A 13691-nucleotide genomic window follows, 5' to 3' on the forward strand; every position below is an offset into this window, starting at 1 on the left:
CAGCGGGTGGTGGGTCCAGGGCACCGCGGGGGATGCGCGGCCGCTGCCCCGCCGGCGGCGTGGGGGAGCTGGGGCGGGAGCGGGGCGATGCTGGTGCCGGTGCTCACCCGCGGCGGCTGCGGGGAAAGTCCTTGCGGGAAGGTCCTGCCAGCGCCGTGGGCGGAGGGAGCAGCGGGTGAAGGGTTCCGGGGCCTCGCAGCCGCCCGGGGAGTCCTGCGGGATGGCCGGGGTGCTTCTGCAGGGTACCCGGACCGTGTGTCTGCAGGCACGCATCGCCCCGCAAAGACAGGCGGCAGGAAATGGGGTCAGACCTTCCCAAACACCACTTGTTTACATACCGCTGGTATCCAAACACTCTGCAGTAGTAACTTAGCGGTGTGTATGTAATGCAGGGAGAGGCACGCTGGTTTAAACACGGGTAAAGCAAACCCTTGAGGCTGGCTGCTCTCTGAGCCAATGTATGAGGAATGCTGTACAGCAAATATGGAGCGTGACCCGTGCGCTGCCGCCTCTCTGCAGCTCACGTTGTATAACTGCTATCGGAAGTCAATCTGGCTAAAATCTGTCGGCCCGAAACTATTCTTTGCCTGCAGCTTGATTTTTTTGTTGTTGTTGTTGGAAGGGCTGTTCTCGTTAAATAGCTTGGTGTTGTGTCTTGTGCTGTCTCAAAGCTAAAAAACATTTTTACCGCATTAAATAGCATAGCTCTCCAAAGTCAGAATAGTCTGGTGTGATATTACTAAATAAATGGGAGCAGCAGTGGTGGCTGCCTGAATTATAGGCATGCCCTTTGAGCACAAACAAGTCCCTGCTACTGTTTTCTCTGTAAGCTACTTTTTGCCAAGGATCTCAAACCCTGCTTCATTTCCTTGAATCCTGGCCCAAAAGTTTCCAGCTCAGGAATGACTTTTCAAGACTGTAACTTACTTAAAGCCTGCATAAAGAAAGATTGAATTTGGGCTCTTATTTAAGAAAGCTAATGTTTCTAGTCTCTGGGAGGAGTAGATTAAGGTAATGACAGTGACAGAGAATGAAAACACCAAGACACTCTCACTGCAATTCTTTCCGCATTTGTATCATATAAAAATACTTTTAATGCTAATTTGGTGTGCCTGCTGTTGCCTGTGCAGGTTTTCATAGGTGTTACAGGAATCTAAAATATTGCCTAGTTCTGGAGAAAAATTAATTAATTTGCTTTTTTGTCTACTTACATCAATACTCTGTCACTTTGATTTTAAAAGAAGAAAGGGGGGAAAAAATCCTCCTGAAGGTGTTTGGCTCTCATTTAGGCACCAAAGAGAAATGGCTGGAATCCAGCATGGCTTGAGTGCCCAACTCCATTAGGAAGAAACCTGCTTGCTTTGTGCAGTGAGCAGGGTTGGGTTTATTGGGATTTTGAGGGTGGGAGAGCACCCTCCCGTTTCCATTTGATGTGGGGCACACATCTGTCCCAGCTGCTGTTTCCTTTACCCCAGCTTGCATTTCAGCTGTTGTTCCTCCAGCATAATGGAAACCTCATGGTTCAGGTGTTCTGAGCTGTTCTTTCTGTAGGGCTTACAGGTTTCTTGTTGCCATTTTATATTACTGTACCTCAGCTTTCTGAGCATGAAGTCCATGTGGGAGTACCTTGGCACTGCCAAGCAAAGGTGGTGATAAATTCACTTATTTTTACCAGCTGTTTATATTTGCAGTAGGAAGTAATGCTGAAAAAGCCTCTGAAGTGGGGTTTTGATACACAATGGGTCATGATTGGTGAAGCTATTTATAGGTGTCCAGCTGACAATGATATCCTGGAATGTAGTGACCCTTAAGTTTGGATAATATGTTTTGAAAACTCCCCAGATGCACACTTCCCTTGTACAGTCCTCCAGACTGCCTCTGTCTCCAGCACAATAAAGTTCCCTTCAAATGCTGCTGTTGGAAATGACCCACAAAAGGAAAGGAAGCTCACCCATGGAAAGCTGCCTCTGAGGCAGCAGGGTCAGACCAGTGGTGCTCAACACCACCTTTGTTTTTGTGGCTGTAGCGTTGTGAGAGAGATTTGCTTAAACCCCTGGGGACTGAAGTTTTCTGCTCATCTGCTCTGGTAGCCACAGCTGTGTTCAGGGCTTGGGCTGCAGGCATCACTTCTAGAGCTGCTCAGCACCAGGGTGGAAGGAGAACTGATAAAGTTTGGTTCATTTATGAAATACTTCTATTTTGTAATTCAAGTTCATAGCTTCTCCATTGCCTGGGCTGGCCAGTGCTGAGTTAGCACATGTGGTGACTGCACAGGAGCAGACATTATTAGTATTAGCAAGGATGTTAGGGTGTTGAGTGGGAAAGAACCGAGCCACCACCTGGAAGTGGAAGCCCAGAATGTGCTTGAAATGCAGGAGCTCTGAAGGAGCTTGGAAAAGCTGGAAGGAGAAGAAGTGACTGGAGATGCATTGAAGAATAAAAGAGATGAAATGTGAGACTGAGACTGTAAGACTTCTGCTTTCCCAAATCTGTTGCTTTCTCTCTTTTTAAATAAAGCACATTGGCCTCACAAAGTGCTGCTGGTTAACTCTCTGCACTAACCCACAGCCCGACATGGTGGTGCAAAGGCAGGGGGCTCCAAACTGAGCAGTTCTGGGAGAAGAAGCAGGTGTCCTCAGTCTCAGGGTTGGGCTCAGATTAGAGTTCAACACGAAAAGCTAACTTTGGCTGATTGCTCTGTGTGGACACCGTGAGTGCCTGCATGGACAGGGATGTGTGAGCATTGATGCCCAGGGCAGAGAGCACTGGGCACATCACATGTACCTGGCAGTGTGTGAGCTGTGGCTGGGGTCAGGTATCCATATGCAATCCTGAGGTTTCCCTCCGTGTAAGTGATTGACAGCTAGGCTGGCACTGGCAGCTTTATGATAAATTAATGTCCCTTAGAAGATCTTGGAGAGAAAACACCACTTTATACAGAGGAAGGCTGAAGACCAGTTTCTTTGCTGGAAGTAGACGATGGGATTTGCTTTGTCTCAGAATGTTGCTGAGCTTGGGGAGTATCTGGCAAGTTTGTCAGCTGTGTGGGAGCGCTACCTGTTTACACACCACTGCCTTCTTGTCACCTGCTCCCAGGGAGGAGAGGAACCTTTGGATGGTGCCTGTTCCTGCCACAACTGCCATTGTGATAAACTTTGTGTGTTGCTGCTGCTTTCTGTAAGCTCAGGTTCACTTAATGACTGCACAGCCTAAACCCACTCTTCCTGTAAGGGACCAGTGTGATACCTTAGTCTGTGAAAGATGGGCTTGGGGAGTGAGCTGAGAACAGTTCTGTGTTTTGTGACCAGAAGTCTTACTGCTGCAGGTCCTAAGCACAGGCTTAGCACATTTTTTGCCAAACAAATTCTCAAGGAAAACCTTTCCATGGCTGAATTCCAATGGAAAATGGGGTTGGTTTGAATTCAGACATTCTCTCTGCTCTGTTTTTCACCCAGGCGGTTGGCACCATTTGGGAGTTCCAGTATTAAATCTCTTTGTCTGTTTCTGCTATTCAGTTATTTTACCTTTTGCCTGGAAAAACTCAAGTGGTCCCCCATGCAGTGTGGAGCACAAGTGACAGATTTTTCTCCAAGCTGGTAGCAGGCTCCAGAAAGCCAACCCAGCAGGAGCAGCCCATCTCCTCCCTGTGCTGGCCAGCTCTTCTGCCTGTAGTGTATGCTTTTTTGGGAGGGAACGGTGCAGAAAATGGCCTTCCACTGGAGGGGACAAATTACTGGTTGCATCTCCAAGCCTGAGATCCTTCCCCTGGAATTTCGCCTGTCCTCATGCAGGAAGCCAGCTCTGACTGCCTCAACCACAGCATCAATTAACTCAACCACAGCCCATGGCAGTTAAACACTTACTTTCAATGTATGCACTGCGTACAAACGTTGCCCAGAATAAGATGTTTTTTGGTTTTCTTTCCTCTTCCCCTCTCTGGTGCCGTCACTGCTGGTGAATCCGGGGTGCCTCTTCCCCTGCAGCAGGGATGCAACATGTTGTTGTGCGTGGGAGCTGCCGAGCTCTCCGGAGCTCTCCTGCCTGCAGTGGGTGCAGGCCGTGGGTGGAAGGACGTGAGCTGGCGGAGCCTGCGGCCGCCTGTGCCCTCAGCATCGGCAAAACAAACCGGAGCCTGCAGAATAACTCCCTTTCAGGAGGCCGGCACGGTGTCAGGCCTTGTCGTCTGTGCTGTGGTGGCAGCTGTCAGCCAGTCCCCAGCGCTGCTGGAAGGCCAGAAGCTCCCTAGATATTATCTTGTGTGGCAGAACAGCGGTGCTGTGTCCAGCTGCGGGGAGAGGCACAGCCCTGTCTCTGAGTGCCCCCGCTGTGCCCAGTGCTGTCGTCTCAAGGCACCGCTGTGCAAAGCAGGGCCCATCACTGGGCTGTTTTTCTGTCTGCAGGAGCAGCAGTCACGCTCCTCTCCCTTCCTTCCCGTGCTCCTCTGGCTCGGAGCTTGGGAGGGGGAGAAACTGGCATGATGCTGAATTGGCTTTTCCTGGGTTGTGCAATGAAGAGGAGGAATTTGGGAGGTGATGGGACTGAGGGAGACGTGCAGGGCGTGGGCAGGCTGCGCGCTTCACCCCACCTGCGTAGGGTAAGGACACATTTATGGGATTAGTTTTGATTATTCAGAATGTTTTGAACACACTTCACACTGTGGATGGGAGAAGCTGCCCTGTTTGTTTCAGATGCCCTGTTTGTGCAGCCTTTGGGAGTAACATTGTCCTGTCCCATACTTGTTTTGTTGAGGTGGACCTTGTGTTTATGCAGAATCTGCTTGTTTCTCCCCCACATCTGCATGGCTGCAGTGAGCTCTGGGTTTATACCTGAAGCTTTGCATTTGCATTTGTGTATCATAAAAGTGTCAGACAGCTGAGAGAGCCCAGCTCTTCTCCCAGAGCAGCCCAAGTGAGAAAAAAAATCCTGAAAGTGCTCTTTGTCCTCAGTCCCAGCCACGTGCTTTCCTTCCAGAGCCTCTTCTCTGGCATAAGCAGCCTTGCTCATCCAGTTTGTGACACTGGGATGCAGAAGGTAAACCCAGACAGGGAATCAGCATCCTCCAGATGGGGTGATGGGAGACTTGAGAGAGGAGTGGTGTCAGTGAGAACCACAGGATTCTTGGACACAGCCCTAATCGCCGCTCTCGGCTTGTGGCTGACCAGGTCAGGGCTCTGAAGGCACCACTTTTAGATGTTCAGATTCCTTTGTGAAACCAAAAAGTGTCTGTCTCCCACAGGCATGAAATTCCAGGGATGTCAGACAGCTCCAGCAAGGTTCCCATCGAGCTCTGTCTCTGGGTTCTTGCCCTCTCTGGCTGCAGTGCCTCAAACCCAGACTGTCACAGGGAGCTGTGGAGCCAGAGAGCCTGGGCTGAGTTTCCATCCAAGGCTTGGGGTTCTCCCATCCTCACCACCATTGCATGAGATGCTGTGATGAGTCTGCATTTTGTGTGTAAGGAAACACGTGGGGAATGCATCGGGTCCCCCACAGGCAGCCTTCAGCTGGCTCTGGCTGTAACAGGGGCAGGGCTCAGCCCTCAGCTCCTGCTCTGCTGAGTTCATGTCTGCCTGCACAGGGCTGTACAGGCATGCCTTCAGCTGTGGCTGCTGTGCAGCATGTTCCCAGAGCTTCTGGTGATGCTGGAAAATGGAACCTTCCCACATCTGCCAGGAGCTCCCTGCAGTCCTCAGGTCTGCTGCTGGGAGAGGAGACCATCCCTGCTGTGTTGTAGTGTGTGCATTCCTGGGTGCCCGGGCTCTGGGGGCAGCTGGGGGCACAAGGGCATTGCCAGGTCTCTGCCTCACATCCTGCTCACAGCAGCCTTCCCCCTGAGCCACACTGATCCTGGCTTTCGGCTCTGCCACAGGAAAATGCTGCCTGGGGAAGGTGGCAGCTGGCCTCCCAGCAACATCCCCCTTCCCTTTTTCTGCAGCAAGGTGCTTCTAGCTCACATTCCTAAATATAGATTTATTCTGTATTCTCATACAGAACAAATAGTCCTTTCAGCTTATATTTTTTCTGTGAGTATTTTTCAAATAGAGGTTTTCTTTTCCTTTTTTTGTTGCCTTGATCCTTCAGATTAAAGGCATTCTGTGCTAATACACTTGCAGACTTTCTGGAGGCATGTGTTAATAGGATATATAGCAGTCAGCTTATTAGTATGGTGACTCTGGTGTAGCCCTCAGAGGAGCTGAGTTGCTGTGGTCTATTCTGGGATATTCTCCTTCTAATGTCTTCCAGGCATTATTACCAACAGATCTTCCAGCTACTGGAAGATATGTTGGTGGAGATGCTGTGGGATGGTTGCATAAGGCAAACTGGGAAAAAGCACACAGTGGTGACCAAAAGCTCTTGGGTTCCCATTATATCTCTGTCACCCTGTCTAAAAATATACTGGATAATAGTATTTATTGTAATTGGGCAATAAATTCTGGAAACGTATGTGGGAATTAGCCATGTTTATTTTAAGTGGTAACTAAAGCAAATAAACTTGGTGACTGCTATCCAGCATGGCTTGTTTGGACTGATGGGGATCCAGATCCTTTTTCCCCTCTTCCACACTTCTTTTAAACTGCTCCAAACCTTTTTCATTCCAGTCCTTAAGGGTAGGCACTCATTTTATCTCCTGGCTTTGTCCCACAGCCCCTTGTGTTTGCCAAGTGTCTCCTCTTCCTCATGGAAGGATGCTGGGAAAGCAAAGAGATTCCTCAGCTTAGAGCAGCTGAGTAAACTGGGAATGCATCGCTGCCTTGGGTGAGCTTGGGGAAAGTCTGCACTAGATAAGGTGCTAAGATTAGGCTCTTGACAGGGTTAATTGGGAAGTCCATGAAATGAAAAGCCTCAGCAGCTTCTGAATAAATAATTTTAAAAAGAAACTAACTGGGGCAGTGTTGGGTGGCATTGTTTGTATTTCAGGATCTTTTTTTTTCAGTCTGTTTAAAAAGTTTCATTTGTGTTTTGGGCTTTGCTTGGTTTTGAATAGCTTATGGGGGATGGAATTCTCAGGCTGCCGAGAAGCTGAACTTTCTCATCCTTTAAGGTCATTTTGGAGGAAATGTCTTTCATTTTTGGTTCCATAGCTTTCTTTATTTTTAACCAACTTTCCTTATTCTCAAAGGCAGCCCTCATGTTTGCAAAACACTGGATGCATAATGCCTGGTAAACCCTGCTTTGCTCCGTTGTAAACTCATATCCAGGTCTTGTGATAGAGGCAAAATGCCCATTTAATCATCTCTTGATTAAGAAAAACCTCACAATTAATTAATTAGGCTTTATAAATGTTATAGGGAAATCACCAAATAACAGCTTAAGAAAAGAAGCATGTGGGAATTTTGCTTGTGGTGAAAAAAAGAGAGGAATTTAAGCCAGAAACAGTCAGTTTGTTTGCAGAAAATTAAAACTGATGTTGCATTCACAGGTTGTGAATGGATCAACTTGGATGTGTGTGGTATAAGAAGATGAGGAGCTTTAAACTCCCTTGAGACTTGGCTTTGAGCATCAGCAAAAACTGATGTTTTAAGCCTGTGCCATTTGCTTCTGTAGATGCGTGTAGGATTTTTATTTTGTGTTCTGTGGTTTGTGGTGTTTTTCTGAAGGAGGAAAGGCTGCTGGGACTGAAGTGATGCTGAAGGCAGTGCCCTTAGTTCAGGCAGGAGCAGAAGAGGAGCAGGTCCCTGCTTGGGCTGGTGCTGGGAGTGCCCAGCATCCGGCTGGTTGCTGGGAGACAGCACAAGGTGTGCCCAGCAATGGATACAGCACAAGGTGTGCCCAGCAATCCAGAGTGCTTTGGCACCAGCCGTGGATACAGGAAAGCAATTAAGGGGTTTGCCTAAGGAGTTCCTCCCTTCTAAAGAGCTTGGCTTCTCACTGAAATCCCTGTCCATCTCCTTAGGGAGGAGGCTGCAGTGTGTGCTCAGCACTGGGTTTCGCTGCTCTGCAGCAGAGCCTTTGCTTCCCCGAGACTGCCCTGGGGCACGTGGGGCATTGTGAAACCTTGGCACTGGCCCAGGGATATTTTGAAATATTTGTTTTCCATAGGTGCTGAGCATTGCACTTCACAATGCACTCACTGGTCACTTGCTGGTCTTAAATGTTGTGAATAGCTCTTAAAAATGGGTCCAAAAGTTAAAGGCAAGAACCTCAGCTCTTGACCCTTCTTGCTTCTGTAATATAAAGTGGTTCTGATTTTTACTTGGCATGTCTTGGTGGTGACTCCATATGTGGTTTCTTCAGTGATGTTTTTGCCTGCCTGCAGTGCAGCTGGGAGCCAGGAGGGATATGAATAAAGGCTTGAGTGTCTGGGAAAATTCTTGGCATTCTTAGAAGAGCGTTTTAACGGGGAGGGGGGCTGGGAATTGTGTTGGTTTAGTGTGAGGTTTTTGGGGGGGGACTGCAGTGTAGGCTGGAAGCTTATTGTGAGCATGCAGCAACTGGAGATGGCTGGCTGGCACAGCATCCCACGCACGGAGAGCTGGCTTGGATGTGGCTGTGCTGCTCTGTGCTGCCTGTTGAAAAACAGAAGGAAGGAAAGGCACTTGGCATTGCTGGAGGGAAGAGCAATGCTAGGCATCACCATGTTACCTTTTACAGCTCTTTAGGGTTCCTACAGCAGGGAAAAACAACAGCTGCCCTCCCTGCACAGGCGTGGCAAGCTCATGGACTCAGGTGCATCCTGGCTGACTGACCATGTACCACCACCAGAGCAGGCAGGAGCAAGAGGCAGCAGAGAAGATGAAGCTCTTCGTCTTCTATTGTTGATGTTGTGGTAAACCAGCAGAAACCCCACATCTGTGGGCTTGTTTTGTCTTCCTTTCTTCTTTCCCCAGCATGTTATTAAGTGCTCCTTGATGGAGATCTGAAATTTTAAGCCCATGCTTAAGATTAACTGAAAACCTTCAGAACTAGCTGTGTGCTTGCATTTTGAAATTCTCCTTGAGATTAGGTGCCATTTAGACATGACAATTTTAGCCTAAGAGGTGCTGAGAACTCCATTGACCAGCCCTAGTGAGCTGAGTGTGCTTCATTTTGTCTCCAGTGCCAAAGGCACCCACAAGGTCACGCCTACTCCAGCTCTGTTGAGCCCTCTGCTAAGACTGACTGTGCTCAGAATCCTCTCAGTGTCAAATCTGGTCTCATTCCCTCTCTTGGACCATCTCCTTCTGCTTAATAGGCTGCAAAGTGCAATCTCATTCACTGGTGCTGTTATACATCTAATAGTCATTAGCCTGTGAGTACAAGACAGGTAATGTTTTCATGTGTGTTAGTGAGTGTCTTGGATGTTGCTCACACCACAGAGGTGTTTTTCTTACATGGGTTCTGGTGTTGCTGTGAAATGCCCCTCAGCTCTGAGCTAGGCAAAAGAGATTTTCTTCATGGAAACATGAGTCCTTACTCACTGCTGTCACTTTGCAAATGTCAAGTGGCATTTATTGAGCCAGCATTCAGAGATGGAGAGATTCTCCAGAGAGAGGTAATTTGTCAAATTTTTCTGCATTGATCCAGAAGCTGGGCCAAGCCCAGGGAGTGCCTGCTTGGACAAAGAAGCTGAATTTGGCATCTGACACTGTTTGCCCAAAGGTCTCTAGGCAAGTGCTCAACTGCTCCATGACTCAGTGTACTTGTGAAATTATGATAACCACAGGTGCCCTTGTAAGGAACCAGCTGGGGGCATTTGGGGGAGGTTGTAGGGCTGGGCTAGGGACCTGCCTGTGCTAGACCCTGAAACTGCCCCTCTCTGTCCTGTGGTTTGTGGAGCTGCTGCCCCAAGTGCCCAGCCTGAGAGGGGCCAGGCAGTGCCCGTGGCTGGCACTGCAGCTGCTGCCGTGCCAGCACACATGAGTCTGTACCTGGGACCAGCTTGCCCTGCTTGGGTTGGATAAACAGCCAGATATCACTCAGTCCTTTCTCTGCTCAGTTGCAAAAGGATGGAATGATTTCCTGATTCCATGTCTTTCCATGCAGGAGACAAGGGAATAGCATCCATGTATTAATCTTTGTGTTGCACACACTGTTGTGGATTGTGGATGAAGTCATTGTTTTGTGCCCAGCAGCAGTGCCCAGCTGTGCCAGGCCAGCCCCTGAGCTCTGCAGTGGCACCGTGGTTGTGCAGGGTTTGGGGAGCCCCCCTGCTCTTCCTCCTGCTGCTCTGAGTCACTTTGCTCAGGAACCTGCAGTCTGCTAGCTCTGGATTTTCCTTCTGTTTTGATTTGACTGTAGGTTGGAGGGGAGAGGATCTGTGTGTGCCTGGCACTCCATGTCCACGTGTTCCCTGCAGGGCAAAGCAGTGCTCCCCTGGGAACAGCCAGTGCCCCAGACCTGCTGCAGGGCATCCCTGTGACACAGTTGGTGCCTGGACCCAGCAAAGCCCTGGAGGATTTGTCATGGTGTAAGGTCAAGGTGGCATCCAGGACTGAGGAATTTAGAAACAAAAGTGTGCCTCAGTAGAGGGAACTGAAGTGCTGTGGAAAAGCACCATGCAGATGTTGTGTTGTTGCCTCTTTGTGTTTTCTAAGTGTGGAAAATGTAAGTGGGAAAACTCTGGGAAGAGAAGGACCTGAAATACAGCTGCCTGGTGAGCTCTTGGAAGACACAAGCTTCTCCCTGTGTGGGGTTGGCATTGGAGAGCTGCAGCCTGGCCACAGGTCCTGAGCTGGTGGTGCAGAGGTGCTGGAGGCAGCATTTGGGAGCAGCAGACACCTTTGGGTTGGAGGTCACTGCTCAAGTGTAAGCCCTATTCATATGGCAGAAATGAGAGAAAACTCAGTTTCCTTCCTTCTTGCCCTGTAGGTCTTTACTATTTGGCCTTGGAAAATGTCAGCTGTTCATCTTTTTCACTTATGTTTTGTTGGGCTGTAGAAATGGGAAAGGGCAGCTCAGTTACAGAAAAGTTCTGTGCTGTCCCTCAGGGTGTATGTCCAGAAGTCTTCACTGTTTTATCAGCTAAACCATGTGATGTTTTGTTTTCCCTCTTGATTTTATTCACCAGTTGCTTGTACACTGATGAAGCAGGGCCCAGAGTTTACAAGTCCCATCATGCCAGTTTCACCACTTAACAAAAATAAGTGTCACCATTTATGATTGTGGCATTTAATTACCCTTTTGTTTACCCACATGCTTTCACCTGCATCATTCAGGAAAAAAAGCCCGAGAGTTGTCTCAAGCAGGAAACACAAGCATATGTCACTAAGGAGAATTTTGTGGTGGGATTATTGAAAGATGATGCTTCTAGAGATATTTAATTGTTTTAAAACCAGCTGATATCAGAATGATCTTCTCTATACAAGGCCCACTCTGTTTATAGTGCTTCTGGTGAAAGCAAAGGAAGCAGGGGCAGCACATCTCTCTGCTCTGCACCAGGAGCCCCAGCTAGGAGCACTGCAGCTGAGGGGCAGCTGAGCATGGAGCTGGTGCCACTGCTGACATTCCCCTGGATTGTGCAGGCAGTGGAACACCACTTTTCCTGGAACATGCTGCTGAAAAATGTAATGACGCAGAGTGAAACTGATGCTAATTTGGAGGTGAAGCATGAAGAGAAACTGTGAGCGGGTTTTTATTTTTTGAAGAATCATAGGCACACAGTTTGAAGCTGTAGCCTGTGCACTTCTCACAGGTTTCTTTATCACTGTCTATGAAGAAGAGCCAAATTAGTATATGGTGCTATGTTGACCCTCTTGTGGGGATCTGGATTTGGTCTTCCTGATTGTTTCTCTGCTGCCTTTTCTTGTTTGACTTGCAGTAAAGGGCCAAATAAGATATCTGCAGTGGCTGTAGTGCTTGCAATAAAGGGCCAAATAACATATCCTCTGCAGTGGCTGTGCTCTGTGGCCAGCTGCCTGCTCCATCTGCCTGCCAGCCCTGCCGCTGGGCACAGCTGTGGCAACCCTGCTGGGGGATGGGCTTGGAAGCTGATGTGGGTTTGAAGAGCAGATTTTGGTTCCCTGGGCAGCTCTGAGCTGGTGTGGCCACAGGAATGGGCTGGTTTGCCAGTGTGCATCCCAAATGCACCCACAGCCTCCAGCAGGGTGTGTCCAGGAGCTGAGGTGCCTGGTGCAATTGAAGCACTGTGGTTGGAGGTTTCATTTCAGTTCTTGTGGTGCTCGGCTAAATGTGTCCATCTGTGCTACCAAGGACATGTCTGTCTTTCTGCTGCGTGCTAGGAAAAGGGTTCCATGGTGTTGCTGTCAAATCAGAGCTAAAGATACATAAGATACCTGATCCATCCCTCTGGGATGGCTGTTGTTCCTGTGGCCATGCCCCGATGCCATTTCTGTGCCTGTTGCCTGGACAGAACATTTGTGAAAACATAAGGACTTAGGATTTGAAAATACAGAAGTTCTACTCTGACCTTATAATGAATCTTTAATTTCCCACAAAATTCCAGATTTAAAATATGATTTATTCCCTTGGCTCTCTGCTTCGAGCCTGAAGATCAGCTCAAGGCACAGAAATCTTTGAAGAGCATGTTCAAAGACTGCAAGTAAAGCCCTGGCAGCTGCCCCATCATAGGATGTTATAAATGACCCAAGAAGGGATGGTCAGGGCTGCAGTTGCTATTTGAGGTGAGAGTTCCCATCTGGAGCCATTGCAGACTCTAAATTATCATGTAATGGTGAAATGGGCTTCAGGAAAGGCTGGCAGCCCCAGGATGGGGTCCTGCCTGGTAAGAAGCAGCAGAGTTGTCTCTGCAGGCTGTGAGATGGAGGGACCTGGTTCACACTGAGTGCTGAGGAGGGTAGGAGTGTGCAGGAACTGGTGCAACTGGAAAGGGCAGGGCTATGTTCCTGCCTTGCTCTTGCCCTGGCTGATCCCAGCTGGCTCTGCCATATGACCTGCCCAGCTCCTGTCCTGCAAGGCAGTCTCATTGCTGGCAAAAGTGTGGAGAAAGCTCTACTGAAATCCTTAGCTTTTGTTTCAAACATACAGAGACACAAACAAACCCCCCTACATTGCTGCATTAGTGCTGCCCTCATTTATTGCAGCATTTGTGTTCTGGATTGATTATTTATGCTGAGTGTGGCAGACTGGCTTCTGCTGGAAGGGCTTCTATGTGGAGTGTGACCTTGTCTTCACTAGCAGGTGAACTTTCAGGCTGTCCTTGGGCCACCCTGGCATGTGGGAGCTGGCCAAGAGGGCTGGTCATTTGGGGCTGCTGATTCAGGGTGTGGGCAGGCTCCTCTCCAGCACAGGTCCACACACCAAACTCCACAAGTGAGCAGTGGATGTATTCACAAGGCTGTCAGGTTTCCAAGCTCAATGGATTGGAGAGAAAGAATAAAACAGTGAAAACTTCCCCCACCCCCCTCCCCTTTCTTTATTTTCCTAGTCTTCCTACTTCCCAGCAGCTGTTGCTATTGTTTATCCTAACACAGCAAAATCCCTTTGGAGCTGAATGACAGCTGAACACACTGCAAGCACAGCAAATGGTTTTCTTCTTTGGTATCAGCAGTGCCTTGAACTTGAACCAGGTTATTTCTGCTGCTTACAGAAATAAAGGAAACTGCATTTCAAGGTCACTGGCAAAAATTATTCCACTGAAGTTTGGCTCATTGATTTAGCAGCTTTGAGAGATGGCGAGCAGCTCTGAGTAGGTGTATTCCTGTCCTGTAGTGAGCAGCTACTGAGTGCCAAAAAAAGAAGAGAAAAAGCCCTGTGTGGATGCATTTGGGTTTCCTGCAGCCAAGGCATGACTGAGT

The 13691-nt window shown here is 48.7% G+C and overlaps 1 protein-coding gene across 2 annotated transcripts in view; it reads left to right on the forward strand.

Moving 5' to 3' along the window:
* SEPTIN8 (septin 8) overlaps window positions 1-13691 on the forward strand; it is a 31787-nt gene that overhangs the window by 210 nt on the left and 17886 nt on the right. The gene's annotated exons all lie outside the window — the stretch shown is intronic.

The sequence above is a fragment of the Serinus canaria genome, chromosome 13, assembly GCF_022539315.1.
Source record: "Serinus canaria isolate serCan28SL12 chromosome 13, serCan2020, whole genome shotgun sequence".
Classification (NCBI taxonomy): domain Eukaryota; kingdom Metazoa; phylum Chordata; class Aves; order Passeriformes; family Fringillidae; genus Serinus; species Serinus canaria.